Here is a 19,966-nt window from a genome sequence, read left to right on the forward strand (position 1 = left end):
GTGAGGTTGAGCATTATCCTCACTTGCACGGTTGAGGAAACTGGGCTCAGAAAAATTGACTAATAAAGCCTAAATCTCAGATAGAAAGTGGTGGAAATGGATCAGAATCCAGGCTTGTTAGGCTCCAGATCCTTCATACTTCATTACATCATGCTGCAACTTTCCCCATCCTGACTCTAACAAGGAAGGATCCTAATGAAATACATAGCAGACAACAGTAGCTCTTAAGGCAGAGTCACACCCTTAAGAATCCCTAAAATCATAATCTGTGGGTTGTCCTGTATTGGATCTGTGCTGCTAACCCTGTTAATGTTCATATTTGGGGAACTCTTATAATCTAAGTTCTTAAGTGAAAAGAAACCTCTTGGGATGAAAGAAACCATATGAAGATTAGTCCAATATGTCCTCTGGATATTGGCAAAATGTTTTTAAAAAACAGAGAACTCATAAGCACTTTGAATCAGGTCTGAAGTTTGCTTATTAAGAAAACCCCAATAAGCAACATGCTATTTTGTGACTTAATGTAAAAAATACCTTCATTACGAAACTGTGGGATATATGTGGGTAGATTCCATTCACTCATTTATTCCAGGGACCCAGGGTCACAAAACGGAGGCGGGGAAAGAGGTCTTTGCCTTTGGTCCACATGGTCTGTGGTCTATGATGACCTCAAGGAGGGAAGACATCTGTTGCTTTTAAAGCTTTGATTAATGAGCTTATTTCCTTCTGTAGCTTTTTGCTTTGTTGTTGGGTTATTTTTTTTTTTTCCTTTCTGACCTGGTGTCATTGATACCAGGACTTTCTATTTTGTCTGTAGGTCTACACTGTTAAGGTGAGCAGATTCTAATGAGAGACAAGATTGTGTTTTATTTCCTTTCTGAAAAATAGATTCTTTTCCCCAGGAAGATGCTTATGAACATTCATGTGATTATTCAGTTAAAAAGAAAAGGATGTATTCTTGTGTCTGAGTAAATCTTTAGTGATTCACAGTTGATGGTTTTCTTAATCGTAGACCTCTCTCTTATCACTTTGTGCCCTGGGTCAGTAACTTGAGTCACCCAGGATGATAAAAGACCTTTTATTTAATGAAACCCACTACTCTGAAGCTGCAGGTGTAAATATTCTTTTATTGTCTCATCCATGTGATCCATACCACCTCCTCTCTCCTAGGATTTGTGAAGATTTAAAAATCACTTCTTGCCCCAGTTCAGCTCTGAACTTCACATTAAACTTTAAGAGGATTTATAATCCTTTGTAGTCATTTGGAATAAGCAGCTGGGTTCTGTGATAAGCAAACAAATTAGCCAACCTTCCCCTGATGACCATCCCTCTCTTCCTGACACTGCTGAAGGCAGATGTGTTCAGGTAATCTGCTCACGACACAGACACACGTTTTGGACCAACCAATTAGTGGTTGAAAATGTCCTGAGGGATATCGCATTTAATTAGGCATAGACAAACGATGGCTGCATGTGTCTCATAGTATCTTTGAATACTGAAGTCCCCTTAACTGGATGATTCAGGAATTAGTCTTCAACACTATTCTGGAATTTATCTACCCTAATAAGGAAGACTGGAAATAATAAGGCTGCCTCAGGAAGGACCATGCTCTCTTCGTATGTGGGGGTCTCACACTTTTTTATGGTCCTACGCTCAAGAGCGAAGTCTCCTCGTACAATTGTGAGACAGCCCTAAGTCTTCTCCCCAATCTTACTAGTTACTTTCTGGTTGATATCAACAAACAGCTTTCAGAATCCAAATGAACTCAGATACCACCATGTGTTGCAAATTTTGTCTATGTATTTCATAAATACCTTGTATATCCATTATGTGCCAGGCCTGGAGACACAGTGAGATCTAAGCCCTAGTTAGGATCTCCCCTCCCAGAACTTGGACCAGTGGGGTGGCAGGCTTCAAATCCAGCGTGATGTGTTTCGGTGTAGTGGGGGAGCTGTGGGGACCTGTGTCAGGGGCCTCCTGTCCAGGGAGCAAGGAAGAATTCCCAGAGGAAGTGTGATATAAGCAGAGGGCCACCTAGGAGCCCCTACTTAGGATTTGTTTAAATGGGATATCAAGTATCAGCTTACCATAGTTTCTGTCCAGCATACCATAGTACTCCATCGCTGTGTGGTTTTCTGGAGCACATTTTTGGAGTTTGGAGTTTGAGGTTTTATGCCTTTAATTAAAAAATGTATAGAAGTAACAGTATTTCTTGAACAGTCTCTCAACCCAGATTTTTTGGAGCACATTTCCACTTACCATTTAAGCAGTGCGTACAGGCATCTCCTGGGAAGTTGGCCTTGCAGAAGTTGGGGGGGCTTAGATTTCAGAGTTCCCCTCACTGTTCTAGCTGTGGCTCTGCAAAATATTAGCTTGGACAAGTTAATATCCCTAAGCCTCTGGGACAATTAACAATTGGCATAATTACAGTAACAATCACCTGTCAGTGATTTCAGCATCCATTAAGATAATTCAAAGCACATACTACATGCTTAGAGCAAGAGGTCAATGGTAATCTTGTATTTAGTAGTAATAATTAGAACCTCCCAATTTGGTTTGGAACATAAAAGTATAATTTCAGGTCTGTTGGTAAGTAGACTACTTGTATGTCTAGTAATAGACAAAATAAAATAAGCAGGGGTGAAGACAAAAATACTAATTCTATGATCATACCAAGAAATGGTAGAATTGTGTTATAAACCTGGGAGTAATAGCAAATATCCTCTCATTTAGCTGAGTGTTTCTCTTAATATACTCTGAACTCTCCAATACTAACTGGAGTTCCAGCAGAGCCCAGATGCAGAATTTGGGCCATGTGAAAATTTGGTTGGAATGGTCCCTCTGCAGTAGTACAGGTAGTGAAACAAATAAAATGAACAGTTCTGATTTGTCAACCCGAGCATTAGCAAAGCTTCTTCCCTAATACTGCTCTGAAGACGATTTTGCTTGTTTAGCTCATTTGCTTATTTCGAATGAAAGGATCGCTGTTCTTAAGCAGTCCCCATGAAATATCAGTATGCTTGCCCCAAATCCAGGCCCGCTCAGCTTTATTGCTAAGATGGCTATTTTATCTCTACAAATTCTGGAATAAATCTCTTGGAATTGTTAATGAGAGCCATAAAGTGTGTTCCCAAGTGACCCAGCTTTAGTAGGCATAGGTACTGTTTAAGTTGAAACTTCGGATCTAATTCATGATGTTAGAAAAGGTATTTAGTTAGAAGTTACAAGAGTTCTTACTATGTTCAGAAGCTTACCTGTAGTCCTGGAGACGGGAAATGATGCTAAGCAGAAAGGATCATTCTGAATATTGGTCGTTTGAAACCTTGAATTTCAACTCTTAAAGTTTGTAGAGTAGGTGAGCACGTAGCTACCCTTGCTGAAATTTCTCTAAGTAGTGAAGAGTAACAATGTCCTGTCGTTCAGGGCCACCATAGGGAAAACTCATCAAGGTGTTTTCCTTTGACAATGGTCATGGCTTCAGGTACCACAACTCTCCTTGCAGTTCTGAAGAAAGCCCTGAGGTCAGCCTCTTGAACTTGCTATTTATTGGACGTTGTTCTCTGCAAGGTCACTATCCTTTGCTCTGACTGTTAATGTCTCCATGTACATCTACCTTCTCCCCCATCCCCTAGAATTAGTTTTGTACTTAATTATTCCCAAATAAGGAAACCTTAAGAAACCCGTGCAGTGAAGGATGTTCAGGTCCGTGAACCATGGGGGATAGAGGAACACTGCCTGAAGTTTCTCCAGTCGCCCATATATATTGTGGTGTGGCTTTATGTGTGGACATGATTAATACAACAGAGAGCACTAGCCAGGAGTTGACAGCCTGACGCCCCCCTCCCCCCAACCCACCATTCCACTGTGGCATTAACTAAGGTGTAATGGTCTTAAAGCAAATCCTCCTGAAGCTGAGCCTTGGGTCTCTTACCTGCACAACAAGGAGACTTAGAAAATCCTGTGATTCTGTAAACTCTTTCATCTTTTTTGCACACTTGCTTTTATTGGACCATAGGTTAAAAAAAAATGGCAAGGTTTTATTTTGTGAATATCTTTGAAACTGATTATGGAAAAATGACTAGTCCTCCAACTGTAATAAATCCTTTGTAATGCCAGCTCTTTGGTGGAAGTTGTGGTAGAGACTGAGAAAATCTACAAGAATTTCATAGAGAATAACTCATCAGGCCCTAGAAACCATGGAAACCATTTTTTTTTTTTTTTTTTTTTTTTTTTAGGAGCCAGAAAATTTTCCATTGGTGTGGTAGTGTGATGGGGACACACTAATAAATACAGTCTGGTTAAAGCCATGAGCTCACATACAAACACAGGTGCAGGAGAAGAAACCTTTTCTCTATTCCAGCCGGCTTGCATACCCTGACTTCCTCAGATGTAACACTCATGTGGCTACGACTGCGTGAAGGTCTTGGTTACAGTCAGCCACAAGGACCACGGCTTCACCAGTCCCTGTTATCAATACTTCTGCCTCACGGAGGTGGCATTTTTGAAGAAAACTTTCCAGTCCCTTTTGCTTGATCTGTCTCTACCTTGTTTCTTCTATTTTTCTGAGGATCTTCAAGAGCGACCTTTATTATGCTAAGTTCTCGAGAAACATCAGGGGGACATATCTTGTCCTAATATAGCTATTCTTAGAAATGCAAAGCCCATTTCAAAGCTGGATGATAGTTAAGATTAGTTAATGTCTAATTTTTAACTTTGTAATTTCTATTATACACAAAAGGGGAAAACATAAAATCTTACATATCTATAATCTAGATCCCATAATTTTCAGCATTTTGGCAATCCTCTTGATTTTTTTTCTGGAGCATTTTTCTATAAACTGCACAGTTAATAAAAAGGATGATACTGTACTATGCTCTGGCTATTAAATCTAATTAGAAAATCTTGCAAATGACTATGTATCAGAGACTACAAGTAAACTCTTTGCTGATTCCAAAGAGAGATTATAATACTATACAGAGACTGTCTCCAGGAGTTAGTATATGATATTCTCTTAAGAATCATCTACTAGAAGGTGAGCTTGTGAGAGCACCTTCTTTTTCTTCTTCTTCTTTTTTAATGTTTATTTTTGAGAGAGTGAGCACAAGCAGGGAGGGGGGGGAGAGAGGGAGAGGGAGAAAAAGGGAGAGGGAGATGGAGGGTGACTTGGAATTGAAGCAGGCTCCAGGCTCTGAGCTGTCAGCACAGAGCCTGATGCGGGGCTCGAACTCATGAACCATCAGATCATGAGTTGAACCAAAGTGGGACACTCAACAAACTGAGCCACCCAGGCACCCCATGAGAGCACCTTTTTTAAAAAGTAAGTTCACTTTATGTTTGGTCTGTGGTTATCTATTGAGAGAACAGGATAATGCAAAAACTTAGAGATTTAGAAATTAGATCTATTACCTTTAAACACCCCACCATATCTAATACCTTATGGTAAGCTAGCTGACTTAATTTCACTGAAATCCACTTTAAAATAACCTCCTTTTGAGATGCTTAACATTTTCATTATTCAGTTATCTTCTTTGTGCTGAGAAATGTTAATGGCAAAACTATATTTATCATACTGTTCTAACAGTTCCTTGATGATCAAGATGGTAGAGGCTTGTCCAAAGTAAAAGAATTATATATGGTTGAGTGATTCCTGATTGAGACCGGGATACTTATCACTATCTTCTAGTGTTCTCTCAAATCCAATAGAAACTTAGAGATAACTACCTTATGGTCACACAGCTGGGAACTAAAGATTAGGACAGATATAAGAGTGAAAATGATGAAAATTATTCTAGCCATGTGCTAGTTATTTTTCCATTTGTGTTCATTCTTTGATGTTGAATTTTAAGTTCCAAGTCCTATTCTAGGTGCTAGACTGTAACAGTAAGCAAAGTGCCAAATTCCTGCTCTAATGCATTTTACATTGTAGTATTGTATACAGCTCATCATACTGGAATCTGTTTAGCAACTATAGGGATAGCTGCTTGTAATCCTATTTTGTTGTTGGGGAAATTGAGTCATGGGGTTGAGGTATCTTTTTTTTTTTTCTTTTTTTTTTAAGGTTTATGTATCTAGAGAGTGCACGAGGAGAGAAGGGGAGGGGAGAGAATCCAAGCAGAGCCCCATAAGGGGCTTGATTTCCTGAACCAGGAGGTCATGGCCTGAACTGAAATCAAGAGTCAGACACTTAACTGAGCTACCCAAGTGCCCCAGGGGGTTGAGGTATCTTAAATCCAAGGTCACACAGTTTGGAATGTGAACACTTGGTGTGATTGCAGAAATGATAGCATGAACATTGTTCCGTACTGGTTTTATGTTGCATTCCACAGCCTGATGTGTAAGCACTCTGCCCCACTGCGCCTCTAGTGGTGCATTAGTTTCGTCAGTAAAAACAATACAGAGGCCATGGATGGCAAAACCAGTGATAGATCCATAGGACTCTCCACCTGTTTCCAGACAACTTCTGTTGGAGGCAAAGGGGGCAGTTGTATTTCCACCTTCATTGGACATTGGGGTTGTTAGTTCAGATCCTCAGTTGTGACTGTGATTTTTCTGGTGGCCACACAGACTCCTGGCTCTTTTCAAAATGTGAGCAACTTTGTTCCTCAGGATCCGTTCTTTGGGGAAGTAGCCTTGCTGATCTGCCCTAAGACAGCCTATAGAAGATTGGGTTTAAAAGGAAAAAAGATGGACCTAAAGAAAATCACAACCATATTTTAAGCATTTTAATTGTTTCTAAAAAAAAAAAAAAACACCCAACTTTATTATGGGGAAAAACAAATAGAAAAAAACCAAACCTGGTATATTCCTCATACTGTCTGATCAATAGTAGGTCATATGTTTTCACTTATATGTGGACTTGAGAAACTTAACAGAAGACCATGGGGGAAAGGAAAGGGGAAAAAATAGTTTCAAACAGAGAGGGAGGCAAATCATAACGGATTCTTAAATATAGAAAACAAAATGAGGGCTGATGGGGTGGGGAGAGGGGAAAATGGATGATGGGCATTGAGGAGGGCACTTGTTGGGATGAGCCCTGGGTGTTGTATGTAAGCAATGAATCCTGAGAATCTACCCCCAAAACCAAGAGCACATGGTATACACTGTATGTTAGCCAACTTGACAATAAATTATATTTAAAAAAGAAAATAAAATAGGTCATAATCAGTAAGACAAACTAATTAAAACAGCCTGAAATTGACAACATGGGAATTTAAATACTTTTAGCAACAGAAGTATTCTCTTAAGGTGTTCCATAGAAAATAAGTCAATTGATGAGCTATTTGAGAGTAGGAGTATTTCCCTCTTTAGTGTGAGCTGTTAAGTAGGAGTGTTAACGATACTGAGTCTTGAAGATAAAAAATTGTGAAGGGTTCTATGAAAGAATCCATCTGTAGGAATTGGTTTGAAGAATTCTGAAATGGATTAAGACCAGTAAGACACCGTAGGCATTTTTGTTATAACAAATCAAGGGTAATGCCTAATTAAATTTAACAGCATTCATAGATCATCTTGGCATGCTTGCTTGGGAATCTAATGCTACTCCTGTTAGCCTGAGTCCTGAAAATAACCAGGTTTTCTGTCTAATGTGAAAATCCAGGAACATCTTAAAATCTGGGTGGAAATACATGCCCCAGAAGATAGTTAAGAAAATGGGGGGGGGGGCGGGGAGAATNTAATGTTTGCTGTTAGCAATTAAACTAAAATTTAGTTGGTTTCAAATTACTTATATTTTAGACTAATAGGCATTTATTTGGGCACATCTCAGTATTTCCTGTCAAGGTTTCAGGGATGTTCATTAGAGATTTTATTTTGTTCTTGGATACAGTCGTATATATGTGAATGCAGATCATAAATACCAAAACAGACATATTTGCACTTTTCCTTACTAACCACTGTTTGACTCTTAACCAAATGAATTGTGAAAATTCTAACAGCCACTGCCTCTTATTCAAGCCCTACCCCTCTTGTATGTGTTGATTGCTCTACCCTCATTCTCTGGGTGGAGCAGGGTAATTTCTATAATCCCCACGTCACCTGACTTCAATTCCTAACCTTTAGATAAATGATACCTAACCTTGGGTTCAAGGCTCCTCAACGAGATACCGTATCATCAAAACAATTATGACCAAATTCTTGAATAAATCGTCAATAGAATTATTTGAGCTTAAGTGACATTTACACATGAAAATATTTTGAGAAAAATTAGAAAGACCGTGGGGTGTGATTGCTGCTGGCAAAAACTGGGAAGTTTTAGGCTATACCTGTTCATCCCTTTGGCAAAGCATCTTGGTATTGCAAGTCCTGATAATCCCCCAATTCATGCAGTTTCCATAAAACATAATCTGTAGATGGTTCTGTTAATGACTTCTGCATTATGGGTCTGTTGGAAGACATTTTTTTTTTTTGATCCTGAGGTTATACATCTATTCTCCTATGTTTTCTTCTAGTGGCTTTCTCATTTTTTTCCCTTCTACATTTATGTCTTTGGTCTATTTGGACTTGACTTTTGAATATGCTATGTGGTAGGAAATCTAATTTTATGTTCTTCCACATAGAAAGCTAATTTTCCCAGAACTATTTACTAGATAACTCCTTTTCAAATTGACATATACCACGTTTTCATGTAAATGCTGTGGTTTCTGTATTTTTTTTAAATTAGATTTCCTCATTGTATTTATGGTACTAGAATTGTACTGTTATAGACTCTATGGATTTACTATAAGACTTAACGTATAATAGGGGAAGTATTCCCTTTTTGTTCTTTGAAAAATAGATTGTTTCTGTATTAAACTTCTTCCATGGGGGAAAAATAATTCATCTGCCATTTTTAATAATGCTGACTTCCACTTTTACCTTGCCTTCTATCCTGCTCATTCTTGATTTTCTGGTGATCCCTTATTTTCTGTTCATGTTCTCTCTCTATTTAAAGGTTTGAAATTTGAAATCTCTTCTTGTAAGTAGAGGAATTGTGAGTAGGTGCTGACAGGTCCAGGTCCACTTAGTCTGAAGAAGAAAACTGAAGCTTGAGCAAATGGATATGCTCATAGACTTTGGTTTTTGGAAATTACCTTAAAATTCTTTAATGCTTATTTTTGAAGGAGAGAGACACAGAGTAAGCAGGGGAGGGGCAGAGAGAAAGGGAGACACAGAATCTGAAGCAGGATCCAGGCTTTGAGCTGTGAGCACAGAGACTGAAGTGGGGCTTGAACTCCTGAACTGCAAGATCATGACCTGAGCCAAAGTCGGACGTTTAACCCACTGAGCCACCTAGGCACCCCTTGGAAACCTGCTTTTAACCCATAATCACTAGGGTAGAATTCTTTAGTTGGGTTTCCAGTATTGGTGATGCACTGTGTTCATTAGGCATAGATCTTGCTTGGCCCTGACAAATAATCCCCATCTTCTGAAAGCTTGTCTAAGATTTCTATGATTTTGAAAGCGATACATAATTAAAATATTAAGGACTGAGCCCATAACCTTGGTCTCATTAAATCCTACCAATGAGTGAATTATTGACAGATAAAGCCAAGAGGAAAAAGGAAACAAACATGGGGAATGGTCATGCTTGACAACATAGTAAGTTGATGTGCTGGTATTTACTGAACTTCCAGACTACTTGGGCAAAAGTGAGATTTGAACCTGAGCTTAGCAAGCTTGATAGAAGAAAAAATGCTGAGGAATGATTTTATTCTTTAAAAAACAATAAATATTTCATGTCCACTATATTGTTGACTTGGTTCAGCACTTATTACTACACCCCAAGGCCCTGTTGCATTAAGATCTGGGACAGAAGTGTATAAGTGACCTAACCCATTTTCACAAACTGAAATTTGTTGGCAAGATGCAGTATCCTCTGTCCTTTCCTCTCCAAGTGCTCCTTTCTTTCATGTCACAGGTTCATGGCTAAAGCTTTAGAACGGAAAAGCTAGCTAACTGAATATCTCTGTATAATTTAAAAAATGCATTTCTTTTGAGGATAGCAAATCAGTTGAGTGTGAAGCAGTTAGGCTTGCTTTGAGCTTCATTCTAGTGAACTGAGGGCATGATTTGTATTTCAGAGAAGGACAGTTAACTTTGGTGTGGGACATCAGACAACAGTGTGCCCAATTCCATCAAGACATCTGACACATGCATGCTGTGGTTAGAGACTGGACCAGAAAATGTTGGTGGAGGCAAGCTCACCCTACAGTGGGGACAGTCGTGCTATCTTCGTGTGTGAACTTCCCTGAATTTCAATACAATAAAACATGTCTGCTTATTCTTGTTCTTGAAGCTTCTGGGCTTGGGATAGTCCTCAAGTTAGTTACACCTGTCACCACTTGAGTTAATGGCACTTAAAGAATGCAAACAGGCTTTTTAGGAAATATTAACACTTCACGTGGAAGATCAGGGACCCAAAATTGTATTTTCCTATGTGCCATTTGCTTCTTAAAAAGAAGACTCCAGGGGCGCCTGGGTGGCTGTCAGTGGGCGTCCGACTTTGGCTCAGGTCAGGATCTCACAGTTCATGAGTTGGAGCTCTGCATCGAGCTCTGTGCTGACAGATCAGAGCCTGGAGCCTGTTTTAAATTGTCTCCCTCTCTCTCTTCTCCTCCCCTCACCCCCAACTCATTCTCTGTCTCTCTCACAAAAATAAATAAACAAAAAAAAATTAAAAAAACATTCCAAAGAAAATAGTGGTACTGCAGCAAGAAGGAAATTTGCAATGTTGGAAGAAGAAACAAATCAGTTGCAACTATGAAATGGGTTCATTTATTAAAACGATATTTCCCCATCACCTAATGTTTTGGTAACTGTAAATGCAGTAGTTTGCTGGAGGGTCACTCTCTTTTCACACACATCCTGCTGTCTCTTTTTCACTGTGCTCACATGTGTCATCCTGCCACTGGGAGCTACTCTGGCAGAATTTTCTTGTCCCCACTTGGTCCAGTTGTGATGGGGTTCCGGCTCTTCCACTAGCCTCCTGGCTCAGGCTGGGATACAGAAGAGGGTGAGAAGGGTTCAGAATGAAATATACATGATAAAGAGAAAAGAGTAGAAGTCTCTGGGTTATGTCACTATGTCATAAAGTTACATTGTCTATAACAGCCATTGTTGGGATTGCTTGAGAACTGTGTGGATCCCACAAACGATCTCTTCTACTTCTTAGATCATCCTGATGAAATCATCTCCACATTATAGTTGTGAAAACTGAGGCCCAGCTAAGTGATGTCACCTGCTCCTAGAGGAGGAAGAGGCTGAGTTTGAATTCAAGCACTTTGTCCTAGTCGCTTGTCTGTTAGACCTTCCTGGAGACCTTCACCTGAGTTTCTTTGGCCACAGATCTCCCACAAAAAGAGTTCAATATACATGGTATTTTGGCCCACAGTCGGTGTAGCTGTTTCCATTGGCTGAGTGTATAATCATTTACTTGGCATAATTTCAAGTGCAGCAGAGAGACCCACCTGCTGGTTATTGCCTGAAATTTTATGATTAGGCTTCAGTGTGTTTTTATTCCTGGAGGAAATCCCTAATCAGCCACTACCTAGCAGATTGTATTCTTCCTGAAGTGTGCTTTTTCTAAGTGGCATGATTTAGATTATTTGGACATTAATAGATTATCAATTAAAAATCTTAATTATTTTCCAGTGTGTTCTTTGCTTTCAAGGGATAGAAGTTAGAGTCCCCTAGAAAAACCAGGAGAGACTGTATTACGGTGTGGTAATGGTATCCGGATCGTCAGCAGTTTACAATAATGAGGATTTCATTGCAACTCACTCAACGTGTCCATGTCCATTGTAGGTTATTAGAGACACAAGCCAGATCAAGAATTGGAGGGTCACGGGTGCCTGGCTGGCTCAGTCAGTTAAGCATCTGACTTCGGCTCAGGTCACGATCTCAGTCTGTGGGTTTGAGCCCCGCACTGGGCTCTGTGCTGACAGCTTAGAGCCTGGAGCCTGCTTCAGATTCTGTGTCTCCCTCTCTCTCTGACCCTCCTCCACTCACTCTCTGTCTCTCAAAATAAAAGACATTAAAAAAATTTTAAAAAAAGAATTGGAGGGTCTTATGTCATCAGTGAATTGATTTTGCCTGTAATATGTATACTTGCCCTTACAGCATATTGGAGAGAAATAGTCCCATAACTTCAAATACCCAAAAGAGGACTGTTAGCTTCTTAGGGCTGCCATAACAATTTAACACAGACCTGGGTGGCTTAAAACCACAAGTTGATTCTCACAGATCTGAGCTAGAAATCCAAAATCCAGATGTTTGGAAGGATTGATTTCTTTTAAAGGCTGTATAAAAACCTGTTTCATGCCTCTGCTGGCTTATGGTAATCCCCAACCATCCTTGCATTGTCTTCATGTGTAGAAACATTGCTACAATCTCTGTTCTCATGTGGGGCTCTCCCTTCTCTGTGTCCTTGTCTGTCAAAACTTACCTCATATAAGGACTTCAGTAATTGGATTAGGGTCCATATTAATCTAGTATGACTTCATTTTAAATTAAATCTATAAAGATCCTTTTTCCAAATAAAGTCCCATTCACAGCTCCTGGGGATTAAGATTTGGATAGATCTTTTGGTGGGGGAAATAAATCCAACTCACATCAGGGACCACGAAGTACAACTGGACCATGATGTTGGAAAGGAAGAGATAAGGGAAAAAAATGGGAGGGCACTGATGATGACTACATTCCTCTTTGAAATTAGAAACAGACCTTTTCAGAAGTTACTAGGAGTTTGAGAGGTTAGTAGCTCAAAGAACTAATACTTCATTATGAACATAAACCAAATAGACCTGCTAACAATGTTTGAATAACAGCCGCTATGTGCGAATGTAGCCTCAAGGATATTTATAGTCCCAGTGGTTTGAGACCTCTGCATATCTTATCTCTGCCATCTCAGGGAAGGAAGTGAATCAGCTTTTTGTGAACATAGGGGTGGAGATACAGACCAAATCCTTTTACCTAACTGGAGCACTTTGTATAGGATATGAATTTTGTCTTGGTGGTGATGGGGACCCAGTAAAACCTCTCAGTGCCAGGACTATCTCAGGTTGAGGATTTACTACAAAGAGCATAAGACAGAGAGAGAGTAAATTGATGGAAAAATGCAGTATTGAAAAGTTGACAAACTGTATTTCTGGTCCATTACTATTGGATGTCATTTAAAATAAAACTGCTTTGTGTTTAAATTCTGTAGGTTAAGGAGAATTCTGTCTGAACAGATCAGCTGTGCAAAATGCACAAAAAAGCTTGTTTAAAGTGCACATGAGTCAAACCCATGGGGTTTGAGTCAAGGGTCTAGTATAAAGGATGATCCTGGCTCTGTATATCAAAGTAGCAGCAACATCTCAGGAACAGTGTGTTCCTAACTAGTAGGTAGGTAGGTAGGGATGCTGGAAGTACTTGGGACTCCCAAGTGGCAAAATAGTCATTGTCACTGTTCTCTAAGGACCATCTTTTATTGCAAGATGAATCTGTTTCTAGCTGGACCCTTCTCTGTGGCCTTCCCCAGCTCCACTGTGTGTCCCTCCATGGCCTGTGTCCCACCATTTTGGGGGTGGAGGATGGGGGTTGGTGGTTGATGAAACCCTTCATGTATCAGAATCTCCAATATCTGTAAAAAATGACAAAGTATTTGAGGAGTAAAGAGGGTGGAGAATGGGGGAATGAGTGAGAAGGGCTAAAATGGTGGCCTATGACAAATGGTGTAGATCTGAAGGAAGTCAGCAGTTAATCAAAATGAGAGGCCATAAATGGAGGAAAAAGACTGAAGAATGGAAGAGCTAGGTTCCGGGCTAAGCTTTGTCATTAACCATTTGTGGCTCTGGCAGATCACCAGAGCCACAATTTCTTTAAAATCAAAATGGACCCTTCTTGAGCTCTTCTCTAGCTAGAAACGGTGGTTAAGACTTCTGCAACTTTCTCTTCATCAGTATATATGGTCAATGGATTATGGAGAATAAGCGATCAACTACATTGTCAGGGGAGGCTTTATATCCTAAAACTGCCATGTGTTTATATTATCAAATCCGAAATAACCCTCTTTTATATCAGAACTGTATACTGGCAACATAAAAAAGTACACTAAATATGGAGTATAATTATAAATCCTTATTGACATTGTTCTGTTTTCTGTACATATAATTTTTGTATAATACTAGAGAAAAAAATGGAACCACGGAAGGTTAAAATAATTGCCCAAACTAACCCAACAAATAGAAGGTGGCCTGATTGTTGAGCGTTTGGTTCTATCCCCTGCCTTCTAATGCCACCGTGGATAAACACATAGAGATCAGCTGGGGAGTAAAGCCAGGGCTCTGTAATGGCCTGAGCCCTCACTTAAATCTACGCGTTCACTCACTCCACATTTACTTTGCATTTACTGAAAGCCAGTCACTGTTCCAGACAGTAAGGATGTAATTGTGATGAGAAGTCCAGTTCCTGCCTTGAGTGTTTTCAGTGTAGTAGAGGAACAAAGGGAGTTAAGCTGCACTTAAGACAGAAGAGCTGATAAAGGGCGGGTATCCTAGAAAACTCACGTTCAAATTACAACTTGAAGGATGAGTACCAGGTGAGAGGAGAAGGAAGTAGATGAAGACTGTTTCTAGCAGAAAACAGAAGTGTGAAGAATCCAGAGCTAGCTCTTAAGCTTTGGACTGGTGCTGACCTGGTGGCTTAAGCATCACTTGAGGCCCGTATTTGGCGGGTGTGGGTTGGGGGCTGGGCATTTATATCATACACAGAGTGGTTTGATAACCAGGCTGGTTTGTGGACCCTACATTTTAGGTTGTTTTGAGTCTGGGAGTCCCACATGCAGGCAGGATGGTTTTGAGGCCCCAGCTCGAGGATCTGAGCCATTTGGGAAGAGGGCAGGAAGAAAGCAAGGTCACAGGGAAAGATGAGCACTTCTGAGGAAACTTCCTTGGGTGGTGTCTCAGACAGAGGCTACACCTCCTGAGGAACAGTCTGGGAGAGGTTGAGGCTAGCTGGGGGGCAGGTAAGGGGTAAGTTTGAGGAGATGCTGCTGTGACTTGACGAGATTTGTTCCCTTCTTGTTAAACTATATTTTAGGGGATACCTTAAGTCTCAGATTCAGGGCAGAGTTACATCATGGGAAGAATTATGTTGACTTAGGTGTCCTCTGGGAGCCATGTGGCAAGTGTTAGTATTACAATGGCTTTTGTAGATATTTTATATTAACTTCTTAGGCCAAACGTTGCGATGGCCTATCCCTTTTATCAATCAGTTACCATCAAAGAATGTAAACAGGATCATTTGTTGATGGTCTCAGTGACCTACCTGTATGTATGATTGCCTAGGACGAAAACGGAGTTCATTGTTTAGGGGAAATATCAAGTTACATACAGTATTTGAGTTACTTTCAGAGCACTCAAGGGAGAAATTTCTTTCTTTCTTTCTTATTTTCTTTCTTTTTTTTTTCAAATAGTTTATTGTCAAGTTGGTTTCCATATAACACCCAGTGTTCATCCCCACAAGTGTCATTTTAAAAAAATTTGTATTAAGGAAATTTCTAATACATAAAAGCTAAAAAAAAAAAAAATGAGCATCTATATGTACACTACTAACTTAAAAATTGCTCCCAACTGTTTCCTTCTCTCTGCTTTTTAAAATTTTCTTTTTTATATCTAGGAGAGAGAGAGAGAGAGAGAGACAGCATGAGCAGGGGAGGGTCAGAGAGAGAGGGAGTCACAGACTGAAACAGGCTTCAGGCTCTGAGCTGGCAGTCAGCACAGAGCCCGACATGGGACTCGAACCCACGAACCGCGAGATCATGACCTAAGCGAAAGTCGGACGCCCAACCGACTAAGCCACCCAGGTGCCCCTCCTTCTCTCTACTTCTTAATCACCTCCCCCTGCCCCACAACCCATAACACATTTCATTGAACTGGTCAATTTCAGTTGGTGTTCAACTTTAATGTTTTTAAATGTCCAACTATAGGTTTTAGGGTTATACACCTAAATAGAAACTAATATTGTGGGCATTTAAAAAAAATTAAGTATATCCTAAAAGTACATAGTAATTTAGACACTTTAAAACATTACTGAAATTCTGGTTTCCTATACATAGGTTTCTAGAACATTTTTGCCCAATGTTATATTTTGAAGATTACTGTTGACATAAATACTATTTCATTCATTTTCATTGCTTTATAGTATTTCACTGTAGAAAAAGATCATGATTTATTGATTCATTTTCCTGTTGATGGACTTTTAACGTGGAAACCACCTAAATGTCAAGTTCTTTGACTAATTATAAATTATTCAGTCTTTGTCATTTATAGCTGCCTCCTTCCATTTTCAATAATTCTATAAGGTATACAGCTATTATTTCCAAAAGAAAATTGAAGAGACATTTCATTTAAATTTTTTTTCAATGTTTGTTTATATTTGAGAAACAAAGTGAGCAGGGGAGGGGAAGAGAGAGAGGCGAAACAAAATCTGAAGCAGGCTCCAGGCTCCAAGCTGTCAGTACAGAGCCTGACACGGGGCTTGAACCCAAGAACTGTGACATGACCTACGCTGAAGTCCGTCACTTAACCAACTGAGTCACCCAGGCTCCCTGCGACAATATTTTAATAATTCCAGCTTGAATACCATATACTTAAGCCTCTAGTTGGAAATAATGATGACTTTCTAAATGGAGAGTAGTTGGTTAAACCCATCATCTAATACTTGCTGGCTCCAGTGAGGTTATTAGAGAGGCAAATGAATTGGTAGCTAACTGTAGGAAAAAAATTTCGTATCCACTTCTGGACGGCTTAGCAGGTTCACCTTTAAAACCATGGCTTACTGAAAGAAAAGGTCAACCAATCAGATCCTGTCATACTTTTGACCTTTTCAGTGTCAAATTCTGAATTTAAAAAAAAAAAAAGATAACAAAAAAACTATGTCTAGCCATCCCTAATTCCCAGGGCATCCTAGAGATCTGTTTCATGAGCATGGAGGTAGATGTCAATATAGCCTAATCACCAGAGACTAGGATTCCTCTCTCCAAAATACCTCCCGCGTCAGTTATCGTTGCTGCTTCAAACATTTTCACCAGAAGATATCTTTTCTGCTGTATGAATTAAAAATAATGCTTATTAAGTTTGAGTGATGAAAAGCTTAGAACCTGACTCAGAAGCTAGGGGACAGAATTGGTAATTTAATAATTTGAGAGGAGAAATTGAAAGAATCAGTGTAAAAGCATTAGATTGGGTCAAGTATATTTGGCAGAATTTCATGTGGAACAACATGTTGAGATTTTGGATCACAGTAGTATTTTAAAGTGAGTCAGCAGTTCAGGGATGCAGTGGGACGGGAAACATAAGCTGCCAGCTACATCAGTAGAAGTAGAATTCCGCAGCCAAGGAGGAGATAATCCACCTGTTCTAGTCAGACCACGGCTGCAGGCTTGTCTACAGCTCTAGGACCTGCATTTTCATTGGCACATTGATAAACTAGAAGTTGGGAACCTGACCAGCATAGTAAAAGATTTGGAAATTGTGCCCTTGAAGAATTATTGTGGAAAAGTTTCTTCATAATTACCCATAATTCTAGTGTTGTGATGAACCGTAGATGACACAGACTACACGAAACACATTAAAACACTGCAAATGGTGATTTTCTCTTCGCAGAACATATATGCTATATATTCCAGATGACTCCAGACTGGACAAATCATAAATAGGAAGATGGGAAAAAGGAATCGAATAAATAAAGTCTCTAACCTGTTGATACATAATTATCAGGATATGGAGGAAAACCATAAGTGAAAGATAGATATGCTTTGAAGAGAAAAATGAAAAACCCTTAAGTCTGAGTAAATGTGAACTTCTCAGCTTCCAAGTAGGCTTTGAGGTCCATCTACAAGACTGCAATACAAACACTGTTTGGAGGGAGGGTTGATGGGCTCCAGGTTCCCACACTATCCCTGCTCACCATGGGGAAGGGAGGAGTAGAAGAATGCATGGCCTATTCAAGCAAGAGATGGACGTGTCCTTCCTCCATAGCTGATGGAAAACACCAAGGAGGGAGGGGTAAAGATCCCACAGCAGGGATGAATTGCTTCGGAGGCTCCCTTACAAACCGGTTTTAGAAAGAAAACTGGTTGAAAGATTTAATGGTTTCAAGGTAAGTGATTTAAATAAATCATTAACTGTAATGATGCTTAAATGTACATATGAAAGGGCATTCACTGACTTGAAAAGGATTTGGGGGACAAAGTTAAAATTTCAGTATTCTAGTAAAGTATAATGTCTTGGGGTTTTATAAACCTAACATCAGGCTCTGTTGAAAGAATCCATTTTTAGAGCATCCAGAAATCTCTTTAGTGGAATTTCTCTTGACTAGTTTTCTGGAATGTGAATTGCTAATTCCTGCTTAAACTTCAGTGATGCCTCTGGAGATGGACATTTCTGTTACACTTCATGGTGTGGGTTTCATCTTTACACGATAACGTCTACTCGATTGAGCCTTCAAAAGAGTACTAGGTCCCAATATTGAACACATGTAGTTTTAGAATTTTCCTCAGTCAAAAATACTAGTGTAATTTTTATTCTTATTTTAGGGTACTCGAGAAATAATTTTAGAGTCATAATACTGATAGAAGATACATTTCTGTATTCATGTGATTTCCTTGTTTATTCTGAGGTCTTATTGGAGCAGGCAATCTTCAAAAGATTGAAGACCTTTCTTGGTCTTCAGTTGATATTCTCAAATGTATAAGGTACCTAAAGGTTGGGAAGGTGGGGCTTAAAAAATGGAATGTTTTGGGGGCATCTGGGTGACTCAGTCACATACTCACCAACACTTGGAATCTCAATGGTCATTTTTTACCCTTATCCCTTCTATATATATCTTGAAAAGATACATATAAAAAAGATATATAAAAAGATCACATTTTATATATATGTTGTCATCCTACATCCTTTTATTCATAAAGTTCCTTTAACATTTTTTTCTAAGGCTGGTTTACTAGTGATAAACTCCTTTATCTTTCGTTTCTTTGGGAAACTCTTTATCATTGCGATTTGAAGGAGAGATAATCTTACTGGGTAGAGTATTCTTGTGGGTTTTTTTCACACTGGAAGGGAGCATTCCCACAACTTGTAGGCCATTTTAAACTCTGGCTGTTTTTTCTGTGCCCCATCATGACTAGGGATGGTGTGGGCTTGGGGACCCTGAGCTTGCTGAAGGTAGCAAACTCACTGAGTTGGCCTGACTCACCTGTTAGGGAGTCTGGACCCTGCTCCAGGGTAGGGTTTTAAGATGGGGAGTGAATGTGAGCTGTGGTGTTTCCAGCCCCTCTGACCTGGAGGGCTTTCCTGTATCACTTGGCAGAGTCCTCGTGTTGACTGTTCTTATGTGCTAATTGTCTCTTAAGCAGTGGCTTTTTAAAATTTTCCTTTCCCTGTGCTCAGGGACCGAGGAATCTGTTTCAGTCTGTTAGGACTACCCCTCCCCACTACCATTTGCAGTGTTGGGAGCAGAGGTGCCAATCATAACATGTTTCCATCTCTTTAGTTCTCTCTCTTTGGTTTAGTGATCTCTCAGTTCTTCAGGAGAAACTGTTCTCTTAATAGATATCATTCGGTGTGCTCCATGGAGGACGGGACTTGAGTGTCTTCCTGAGATCCTACCTTGAACTAGAACCACCAGACCGTTACTCTGAACTCTTTACCAATCACGTGACTTACCTTCATTTCATTAATGTTTTCTTCTGATGTCTTGTTCCTTAATTTGGAATTTATTCTGCTGTCTCTTCTTTTTCCCTCTTTTAATTCTATGTGTTAGGCAAATCAGCTACCTCTCCCGATCTTGAAGGGGTGGCCTTGTGTACAAAATGTTATGTGAAAACCAGAAGCATAGTCCTCTCTGACCTCTAGATCTAGGTGCTTACAGAGCATCCTTCGTGTGCCCTTCTGCAGTACGGTCCAGCCTCTTGTCAAATTGGCTTTTTTTTTTTTTTTTTTTTTTG

The sequence above is a fragment of the Crocuta crocuta genome, unplaced genomic scaffold (assembly GCF_008692635.1).
Source record: "Crocuta crocuta isolate KB4526 unplaced genomic scaffold, BGI_CrCroc_1.0 scaffold41, whole genome shotgun sequence".
Classification (NCBI taxonomy): Eukaryota; Metazoa; Chordata; class Mammalia; order Carnivora; family Hyaenidae; genus Crocuta; species Crocuta crocuta.